This window comes from Herpailurus yagouaroundi, unplaced genomic scaffold (assembly GCF_014898765.1).
Source record: "Herpailurus yagouaroundi ecotype Mexico unplaced genomic scaffold, PumYag 205, whole genome shotgun sequence".
Classification (NCBI taxonomy): Eukaryota; Metazoa; Chordata; class Mammalia; order Carnivora; family Felidae; genus Herpailurus; species Herpailurus yagouaroundi.
In genome coordinates, this window is record NW_024412436.1 from 13,534,078 (window position 1) to 13,543,719 (window position 9,642).

A 9,642-nucleotide genomic window follows, 5' to 3' on the forward strand; every position below is an offset into this window, starting at 1 on the left:
TTTAATTTTTTTTTTCAACGTTTATTTATTTTTGGGACAGAGAGAGAAAGAGCATGAACGGGGGAGGGGCAGAGAGAGAGGGAGACACAGAATCGGAAACAGGCTCCAGGCTCTGAGCCGTCAGCCCAGAGCCTGACGCGGGGCTCGAACTCCCGGACTGCGAGATCGTGACCTGGCTGAAGTCGGACGCTTAACCGACTGCGCCACCCAGGTGCCCCAAGAGTGACCGTTTTTATTTTAGCTGTGTTGTCATGGTCTCTTGTCTCCTGCTTGTTCTACCACCATTTATTTGAAAAACGATCTTTCCTCTTGAATTACCTTGGCATCTTTGGTCAAAAACGAGTTGATCATAGGGGCTTCTGGCTGGCTCAGTCAGTAGAGCATGGGACTCCTGAACTCAGGATCATGAGTTCAAGCCTCATGTTGGGTACGGTGATTACTTTTAGAATGAGTGAAGGAATGAATGAATCAATCATATGTGTGGGAGAATTGACATCTTAACAATATTGGGTCTTTCAGTTCATGAACATGGTATATATCCATTTATTTAAGCCTTTAACTTTCTCAGCGGTAGTTTGTGATTCATACTGTACAGTTCTTAAACATTTTTTTAGAGTTATTTCTAGGTATTTTATGTTTTTTTGATAATATTATAAATGGTACTTTTTTTTTTCCCCTATAATTGCAATTTCCAGTTGTTCAGTTGACTTTTTTAGTATGGAGTGTGTACTTGCTAACTTTTTTTACATCTAGTCACATTTTTGTAAATTATTTAAGACTGTCTATGTAGTGGGGCTCCCGGGTGGCACAGTCGGTTAAGTGTCTGACTTTGGCTCAGGTCAGGATCTCACCGTTCTGGGAGTTCGAGCCCCTCATCGGGCTCTGTGCTGACAGTGTGAAGCCTGCTTCATATCCTGTGTCTGTCTGTCTGTCTCTCTCTCTCTCTAAACATTGTATTGGAAAGAGTAGGAAGAAGTCCTTTCTTCATTCCATCTTAAAGGGAAGACATTCAGTCTTGAACCATTAAGGATGATGATTGCTCTAGGCTTTTCTTTATCAGGTTGAGGAAGTTCCCATCTACTCTTAGTTTGCTGGGAGTTTTTATTATATGTTGAATATTGCCAAATGCTTTTTCTGCATCTGCAGAGATGAGATCATGTGATTTTTCTTTATTAGCCTGCTACTGTGGTAAATTACACTGATTTCTTTTCAGAGGTTGAACCAACTTCATATTTCTAGGATAAATCCCACTTGGTAATGATCCTTTTTGTATGCCCCTGCCTTCAATTTGTTAATACCTATGAAGGATTTTTATGCCTGTGTTCATGAAGGATATCAATATGGAGTTTGTTTCCTGGTAGTGTGTTGGTCTGCCTTTGGTGTCACTAATGAAGGCCTCATAAAATGAATTAGGAAGTATACTCTTCTATTTGCTGGAATAGTTATTTCTTCTTTAAATTTTGGGAGAAATCTCCAGAGAAGCTACATGTAGGCCTGGAATTTTATTTATTGATTGATTTTACCTGTGAATTCCTTTTCTTTGATGTGTATATTTGGGTTATTGATTTCTTCTTGAGTGGAGCTGTTTTGTAGTTTTTTCAAGGAATTTTTCCATTTTATCAACTCACTTCTATGCATAAATTCTATCATAACTTTTCACATTATATACTATCTTGATCTGTAGTGTTGTCTTCTTTTGTTCCGATAGGTAATTTCTGTCTTCTCTCTTTCTTTTTTTTTTTTTTTTTAATTTTTTTTTTTCAACGTTTATTTTTGGGACAGAGGGAGACAGAGCATGAACGGGGGAGGGGCAGAGAGAGAGGGAGACACAGAATCGGAAACAGGCTCCAGGCTCTGAGCTGTCAGCCCAGAGCCCGACGCGGGGCTCGAACTCACGGACCGCGAGATCGCGACCTGGCTGAAGTCGGACGCTTAACCGACTGCGCCACCCAGGCGCCCCTGTCTTCTCTCTTTCTTGATCTCATTGGCTAGAGAAATATAAATTTATTGATTTTTCTCAAAGAATAAGCTGTTGGTTTCATTGATTTTTTTTTTTTCCCTCTCATTGTCTCTATGTTTTAAATTTAATTGATTCTACTTATTCATTCTTTTTGTTTATTTTGGGCTTAAATTGTCCCCCTTTCCCACCAGTTTCTTAAGGTAGAAACTTAGGTTATTAATTAGAGATCTTTCTTTAATCTGAAGATGTAAATTGCCCGTTAAACTTTGGTTTAAAACGCTGCATCCCGTAAGTTTGGTATTTGGCTTTTTTTTTTTTTTTTTTTTGCCTTCATTTAAAATACTTTCTAGTTTGTTGTGTGATTTCTTCTTTGATGCAGGAGTTATTCAGATAAGTGCATGGTTTCTTTTTAAATATTCGGGTATTTCCCGAATGTTTTTCTGTCGTTGGTTTGTAATTTAATTCCATGTGGGCAACATACGGAAGCTCGCAGAGCCCACATGGAGCTCTGTGCTTTGGAGCATCTTTTTGTCTGCCTCTTGGCTGTTTATGTGTTTGCTCCAGAGAAACACCTATTCGAGTCCTTTGCCAGTTTTTAAATCGGGTCGTTTTGTCTTTGAGTCGTGGAGGTTCTTTGTATCCTGAGTAGCCATTCCTTAGCAGCTCTGTGATGAGCGAATATTTTCTCCCATGCTGTGGGTTGGACGGACGAATTTTGGGGAGGCCGTTGCTTTTTGACTGAGTGGCGTGAGTCGGATTGCTAACCCCGTTCGACGATCAGCACAGAGGACGGAGAGGAGGGGCTGACACACCAGCCCACCCGCTGGACTTCAGAGTCCCCGTCAGGTCGTCAGGTCGGAGGGACGGCCCTGTCGTGGCTGGTGGCCGATCATCCTTTGAGGTGAGCGCTCGGTTAAGCATTTCCTTTGCCGTCTCAAAGACGTTTATTTGAATGCTCTTCGAAGAGTTTATGCCCTTGCTTTTTTTTTTTTTTTTTTTTTTTTTTCTCAGTCTGGGAGGAGACTGAGGGGCTCGGCCTGTGTTTTCCCCCACGGTGGTCGTCAGGGGTCCTCAGAGCCGAGCCTTTTGTAAATATGCAACCAGCGATAGCCTGAAGCCTCAGTTCATTGTGGGTGGGGTGGGGGGTTGGGGAGTGACAGGGCTGATACCTGTCCCCAGAAGCCGTTCCTGGTGAGCTGCCTGGGAGAATGGGCGAGAATCTCTCCTGGAACAGGCTCATTTAGCTCTTCCGTATGATTAAATGCCTCAAAGGATTGGAAGATCCTGCGGCAAACATTCACGTCCCATTTACCACTATTCTGTGAGTGTTGTCCCTGGCCGAGGGGCTGTCCGTGGAGTCGCGGGGGAAGCCGGCACAGAGCACGCGGACAGCCAGCCAGTCCTGGGCGATCACGTACGATGAAAGGGTTTTTGTTTCTCCTGGCCTAAAAGTGGTGTGCTGGAGTCTCGGGAGTACTTTCTGGCCCCATGTGCTAGTTGCTAGCGTCCGAACGGGCTGCGTGTGTCTTTTCCTCAGTTTCCCCGTCTTCCCGGGACGGCCGCTCCCACCCGTCACCCAGCGTGACGGGTGCGCACGGCCAGCAACTCTGAGGCTGACGGGACGGTAGGCTTCCCTGGGCCACACTTGGGTTCCTTGCCCGTGAAGTAGGAGGGTCGGACCAGACGACTGACGTCTGAGATGCCCGTGACCGATCTTCCCTCCTGGGGGCTGGTTCGCAGTGCTGGCTCCCAGCCGTGATCTGAGTCTGGCCCCCAGACACGGAGGACAGGGAGGGACGGAGGAAAGAGGCCGCTCCAGGTGGGCAGGGGGCAGGTGCAGTGAACACAAGGAACTGACCTACGAGGCTGCAGGATGCTGGACCCCCGCACCTGCCCGCCACGTCCTAACAGTTCACAGAGTGGCCGCAACGGGGTTCGGTCACCCATACCCTCCAGATGGTCCCGGCGCCACATCTCTATCTCAAGGCCGTCCGTCCTTGGGGCAGCTTCCCGGAGAGGGCTCCCGGGGCCCCATTCCAAGGACAGGAGAGGAGGTGAGGAGCCTCCGGGCGCGGGGGTCCATTCGTGCTGGTACCCCTACCACAGAGCTCTCCGTCCTCCACCCTGGCCAGAAACAGCCCCAGGTTCTGGAGACACATTTAAAGGAAAAATGAGCGGAAGCCAAGTCCAGACTTGTCACAGTCCCCAGCGGCCTGTCCCACCCCCTTCCAGCTACCCCACACCTCCCTCAAACGTGTCATTTGTGGCAGAACCCAAACTAGATTTGAAGCTACCATTTCACACGGGAACCCTGGTCTTCTCATCCTGTGGGCCTCGATATGTGTGCTCCAGTGGATTTACCATTTTCCTGTAAATACAGGCCCGTGACTGTGGTTCATTGGTAAGAGCGCCACTCGGGGCGCCGCGCCACCAACAAAGTGGGGACGAGGCTGCCGGCTCATGGAAGGTTTGCAGGACGGGCAAAGAGACGCAAGCCTGGAGCCTGTTTGTTGCACACACACACACCCCCCCCACCTCTGCTGACCTTGTCCCCGCCGCCCCCACCTGGCCGCGCTCCTCGTTAGCCCGGAAGCAGGTTCACGGTCGTCATAGAGGAAGAAAGCTCGAGATCCCTGAGCCCCCGTTCTCCCCTCACCGCACACTGCGGAAGGAGTCCTGGCCTCTGCGGTCTCCACAAGAGGCTGGCTTGTGCCCCCCCCCCCCTCGAAGGTCACCAACGATCTGTGGGTAAAGCTATCGCTACCTCTGTGCCCAGCTGCTTTACGGTATCTGACCCCAGTGACTGCTTGCTTCTTGAAGATCATTGCTCCGCTGGCCCCCAGTGTCCTGCTGGCGCTGTGCCGGTTCCTGGGCCGCGGGTCTCTCAGGCTGGGGTTCCCGGGGACCAGGGGAGGCCGGTTTAGGGGCGTCCGCCTTTGTAATCCAGGAAATGGGAGATCCTGCTTGGCCCTCTTAGCTGGCGCGGAGAGATTTGTGTGTAAACGCCCTTGGCGGTCAGTAAGTGGGAGGCGCCCAGTTTGGAGACACAGTTACCCTCTGGAAACCTGATGAGCCAGATTTGGATGCGGGGGCCTTCTCCGCTTTCACCCACCTGCTCTGCGCCCAGGACCATCCGTCTCCCACCTCCAGCAACCACCAGCTCCTGCCGGTACCGTCAGGCCACCTTCAAACCCTAGTAAGGAGTGGGTGGTGTCCCTACAAGGAGTGTCGTTCCCCACCCCCACCCCCAGAGCAGGCGATGGGGCCGACGCCCCGGACTGTGCTGGGGAAGGTGGCTGAGTCTGTCGTTGAGCGGGACACCGGATCATCTCAGCTTGACACTAGATGCTGTCGGGGACAGGGAGGTCACCAGGCCACACAAATGCATTGTTGGGGCTCGGGAGCATTTTGGAGCGGGGACTCTACAACATTCAGTGACAAGTCACAGCAAATAGCCTTGAGCACCTGCCCTCGCGGTGTGGATGCCCGTGACACTGGGGCATCGAGCCAGCAAGGGCCCTGCCATCTGGCAGCCTTTTGGGCAGGGACACACCAAGTTGGGAGTCACTGCTTCACCCCCCTCCGCAGTCCCGGGGCTCTCTCAGTTTTAGCAAACCGTTCAGGCCCAAGCGAATGGGGACGGTCGGTCATCCCCAGCTTTGGGGTTGTGTTTCAGTGTCTGATGCTGTGAGACCCACCAAGCCAGGATGGAGTGACCTAAAACTACCTATGTCGGTAGCGAATCTGCAGCTCGGGTCGGGCCAGCCCATCAGTGCCCATCTCTGTCACCTCTGGGTGCGGCCACCAGAAGGCTCACTGCTGCCTCTGGCTCAGGCTGCCGTGACTCCACCACTAAGACTAGGACAGCGAGGCCTCGGCGTGTCTGGTTCCCTGCGGTCCCGCTGCCCAACATCTTCGGGGTAGGTGGACTTCTCCGTGGCGCTCAAGCGTGGAGGGTGGGTGAGATGTCCCTGGAGAGAGCATCCAGTGCCAGTGCGTGGACTACTATCTTCGAACGTGGCTTCAGTAGTCGTCCCAGGCTCCCCAGATCCGAGGGGAGGAAACGGAGCGCGCGCGCGCACACACACACACACACACACACACACACACACACCCCATTGCACAAGTGTGCAAGGTCACCCCGGGGTGGGGGTGCTCACCCATCCTTGGGAAATCCTCTGGGCCACAGCTTGTCTCGCAGCCAGAAGACTCTGGGGAGGGGATTCGAATCAGCCTGGACTCTGTTCTCCTCCACAACCCCCCTCCAGCACCTACAGTGTGCGGGAACTGGGGCTGGGGGCTAATGTTTTCTTAATGCTTATTCATTTTTGAGAGCGAGCGCGCGCACGTGAACTGCGGAGGGGCAGGGAGGGGGACAGGATGCGAAGCAGGGTCTGTACTGACCGCAGAGAGCCTGATGCGGGACTCGAACTCACTAACAGAAAGATCCGACCTGAGCCGAAGTCCCAGGCTCAACCACCTGGGCCTCACGAGTGCCCCTGCAAATTCGTGTCTTTAACAAAGGCAGGCAGGAGTGCCAGTCCCCGGGTGGGCGCGGGGAGGAGGGGGAGACGTGGCCCTGCTGCGGGTGGGTGACCTGGCTGGGGGCGCTGAACTTGGAGACAGGGAGGTTGGGGATGGGACAGGAATCCTACTGCTTTCCTGGATAAAGGGGACAAGGATCACCTCCTCCCTCCCCTGGCTGCAGGCTGGGGGCTCCCGCGCGTCTCCCTCACGTCACCCTGTTTGGGAACCGACCCACTAGAGCAGGGCCCAGAACGCCTACTGTGGTCCGTCCAGCGTCTCCTTCCTCTACCTGATGGCAGGCCCCCCGGGTGCGGCCATCCAGAGCCATCCCGAACCACGGTGCCCAGCGGAGAGAACCCCCGCCAGCTTCCCTTGCAGGGGCAGGTCACGGGACGCGCGGACCCCGCCGTCGCTCCTGTGGGCCCCCGCTGGTGCTCCCGGAAGTGCAGTGAATCACGAGCCCGCCCCTCCCCCCCGTCCCCCGGGGGCCTCATGTTCCTGGCGTTGGCGCCCTCTAGTGGCCATGCCGGAGCAGCCCCGCACTGCCCGCTGGGAAGCGGGAGGCGCAGACTTGGGAAGCCTGGAGGCGGGAAGCGCACACGCTGGGAAGAGGGTGGCGCAGGAGGACGCTCGGCTCACCTGGTCCCGCTGATCGCTTAGATTCCACCCACATCGGCCTAAGTAACCCAGAAAACCGCCAGAAGACTAGCAGAACGGACTCTCCGGAGCCAAGCGTAGACGAGAGGCCCACGGAAGAGGGTAGGAAGGCCGGAGAGCCGGTGCGCGCTGCACGGACTGGCGGGAGGGAGCGGCGCGCGCGGAGGGGCAGCCCGCCCGGCAAGGCAGAGCCCCCGGAGTCTGGCCGGCGAAAGCGGAGGGGCCGGACTGCGTGGGTTCTGACAGCCAGCGGGACTCAACCTCTGGAATTTTAAAAGTCAGCATCTCTGCTCTCGGAGAGCGGGGAGGGGGGAGGGCGAGTGGACGCCAAGTCCTCCCTCTACAAAGACTGCGGGACAAAGGGCCGCGGGGATACCGGCCGGAACCACAGTTTGAAAAGCGCCTGGGGCCTACGGGAGGGAGTTGTTGAGCCTGGGAGGACAGACCTTGGCGGGGGAACAAAGGAGCTGGCGGGCGCCATTTCCCTCTCCCATCCCCCAGCGGAAATTCCAAAGGGAACCAGTTCCCGCCACCGAACTTGCACCGCGCAATCCCCCAACGCTGTGCTTCTGGGGATCCATCCCTCCGCCGGGTCTGCCCTCCCGGTGCTGCAGGGCCCCTCCCGCAGGGGACCGCCGTGGGCAAAGCGAGCTAAACCTGTCCCTCCCGCCCCTGTGCAGATCCACCCCCTGGGATCCGCTCGGTCGGTTCGTGGCCAGATCCCATCGAAGGAGCACCACAAGCCTGGCAGTGTGCGAGCAGCCCAGACGGGCCACACCACTCCACAGTGAGTCCTGCCCCAGGGAGAGGGGAAGATAAGGTACACACCAGTGTGACTGCGGCCTGCCCACCAATAAACTTTCCCCCCCGACAGCGCAGGGGAAGTGCCCTGCAGTGTGGAGCTACCGGATCTCTAGCAAACTCCGGGTCTGATCCAGTGCGCCCCAGACCGACCCACTAACCGCACAGGGACCCGATCCTGCCCACAACAGGTAGAGCCACTGCACGGAAGGCGAGCGCAGTTCAGCCACTGCAGTAGCAACTGCTACCGTAGCAACGCACACAGGGACGCCCCTGAAGCGCCATCTTCCCGTTAACAGGGGACACTGCACCGCGGGGCACTACAGGACCTCGTCTTCCTAAGGCCACTGCTTTAAGTGCGGGAGACGCAGCTGACTTTGCTAACAGAGACACAGACGCAGCAGTAGACAAAATGAGGAGACGGAGGAATAGGTCCCAGATGAAAGAACAGAACAAGACCACAGCGAGAGACGTAACCAAAACGGAGACGTGTTCTGTAACTGATCTAGAATTTAGAGTAACCCTCCTAAAGATGTTGGCTACAGTCGAGGAAAGCCTGGAGAACATCCAGAAAGACCTAAAACACCTAAAAAAGGACCGGGAAGAGATGATCAACTCACTAAAAGAAACGAACAAGAGACCATCTGGAAAAAATAAGAAAGAAGAGACCGGACAAGGGCAGAGCAGCAGCCCGGACAAAGTAGTGGAAAGTCACCAAGCTGAGCCAGTGAGAGCGAGAAAAGTTGTGCAAGATGAGAACAGACCTAGGGAACTCCGTGACACCATCAAGCGTAACAGTCGAGTTACAGGGGTTGCAGCAGGAGAAGAGAGAGAAAAGGAGGCAGAACATTTATTTGAGGAGATAAAAGCTGAAAACTCCCTGAATCTGGAGAAGGAAACAGAAACCCAGACCCAGGAGGCGCAGAGAGCCCCCCAAAAAACCAACCCGTAGAGTTCCATACCAGGCCAGCCAGTAAATAAAATGGCAAAACCTAAGGATAAAGAGAGAATTTTAAAAGCATCAAGAGGAGAGAAAGCAGTTGCATCCAAGGAAAATCCCTTAAGGCTATCCGGATTTTTCAGCAGAAACTTCAGAGATTAGAAGGGAGCAGCATGATATATTCAGGTGCTAAGAGGCAAAAGTCTTCAGCCAAGAACACTGGCCGGCAAGGCTATCCTTCAGAATAGGAGAGAGTTTCCCAAACTAACAAAAGGGAAAGGAATTCATGGCAGGGAGGAAAACCAGCCACTTCCCTGTCACACACAACGCCACCGGCCTGTGGGTCCCAAATCCACAGTCCAGCCACCCTCCTGCCGGAGTCTGCTTGTGGGCACTAAAAGAGACAAACCCAAACCTGGCCTCTTAGAATTTTGAAAATGGGGGGTGGGGGCGGCTGGTCAGTACACGGGCCCCTGCGGGTGGCGGTGGGGGGTGGGGGTGGGGGGCGGGGTGGGGCAGGGAGGCTTTCCTCTTATATACTCTTTCTGTACATTTTTTTTAAAGTTTCTAAGACAAAAACAAAAACGTGTTGCCGTCCTCTGACTCCGCCCCTTCCTGGGCTACCAGGCCCCCAGTGGCCCTCTCCTCTCCCCTCGGGATGCCCTCAGCCTGGGATGCTAGCGCCTTCCTACATCTCACGCCCAGCACGGGGCTCTGAGGCCTGTGTCTTGCTGCACCAATTAAGGGGGGGGGGGGG

The 9,642-nt window shown here is 54.2% G+C and overlaps 1 long non-coding RNA gene across 1 annotated transcript; it reads left to right on the forward strand.

Moving 5' to 3' along the window:
* Positions 1–6,989: 6,989 nt before the first annotated feature.
* On the forward strand, positions 6,990–9,299 carry LOC121015154 (uncharacterized). The gene is made up of 3 exons (XR_005783664.1): positions 6,990–7,246; positions 7,825–7,931; positions 8,019–9,299. It is a non-coding gene; the product is annotated as an uncharacterized LOC121015154 (long non-coding RNA).
* The last annotated feature ends 343 nt before the right edge of the window (positions 9,300–9,642 follow it).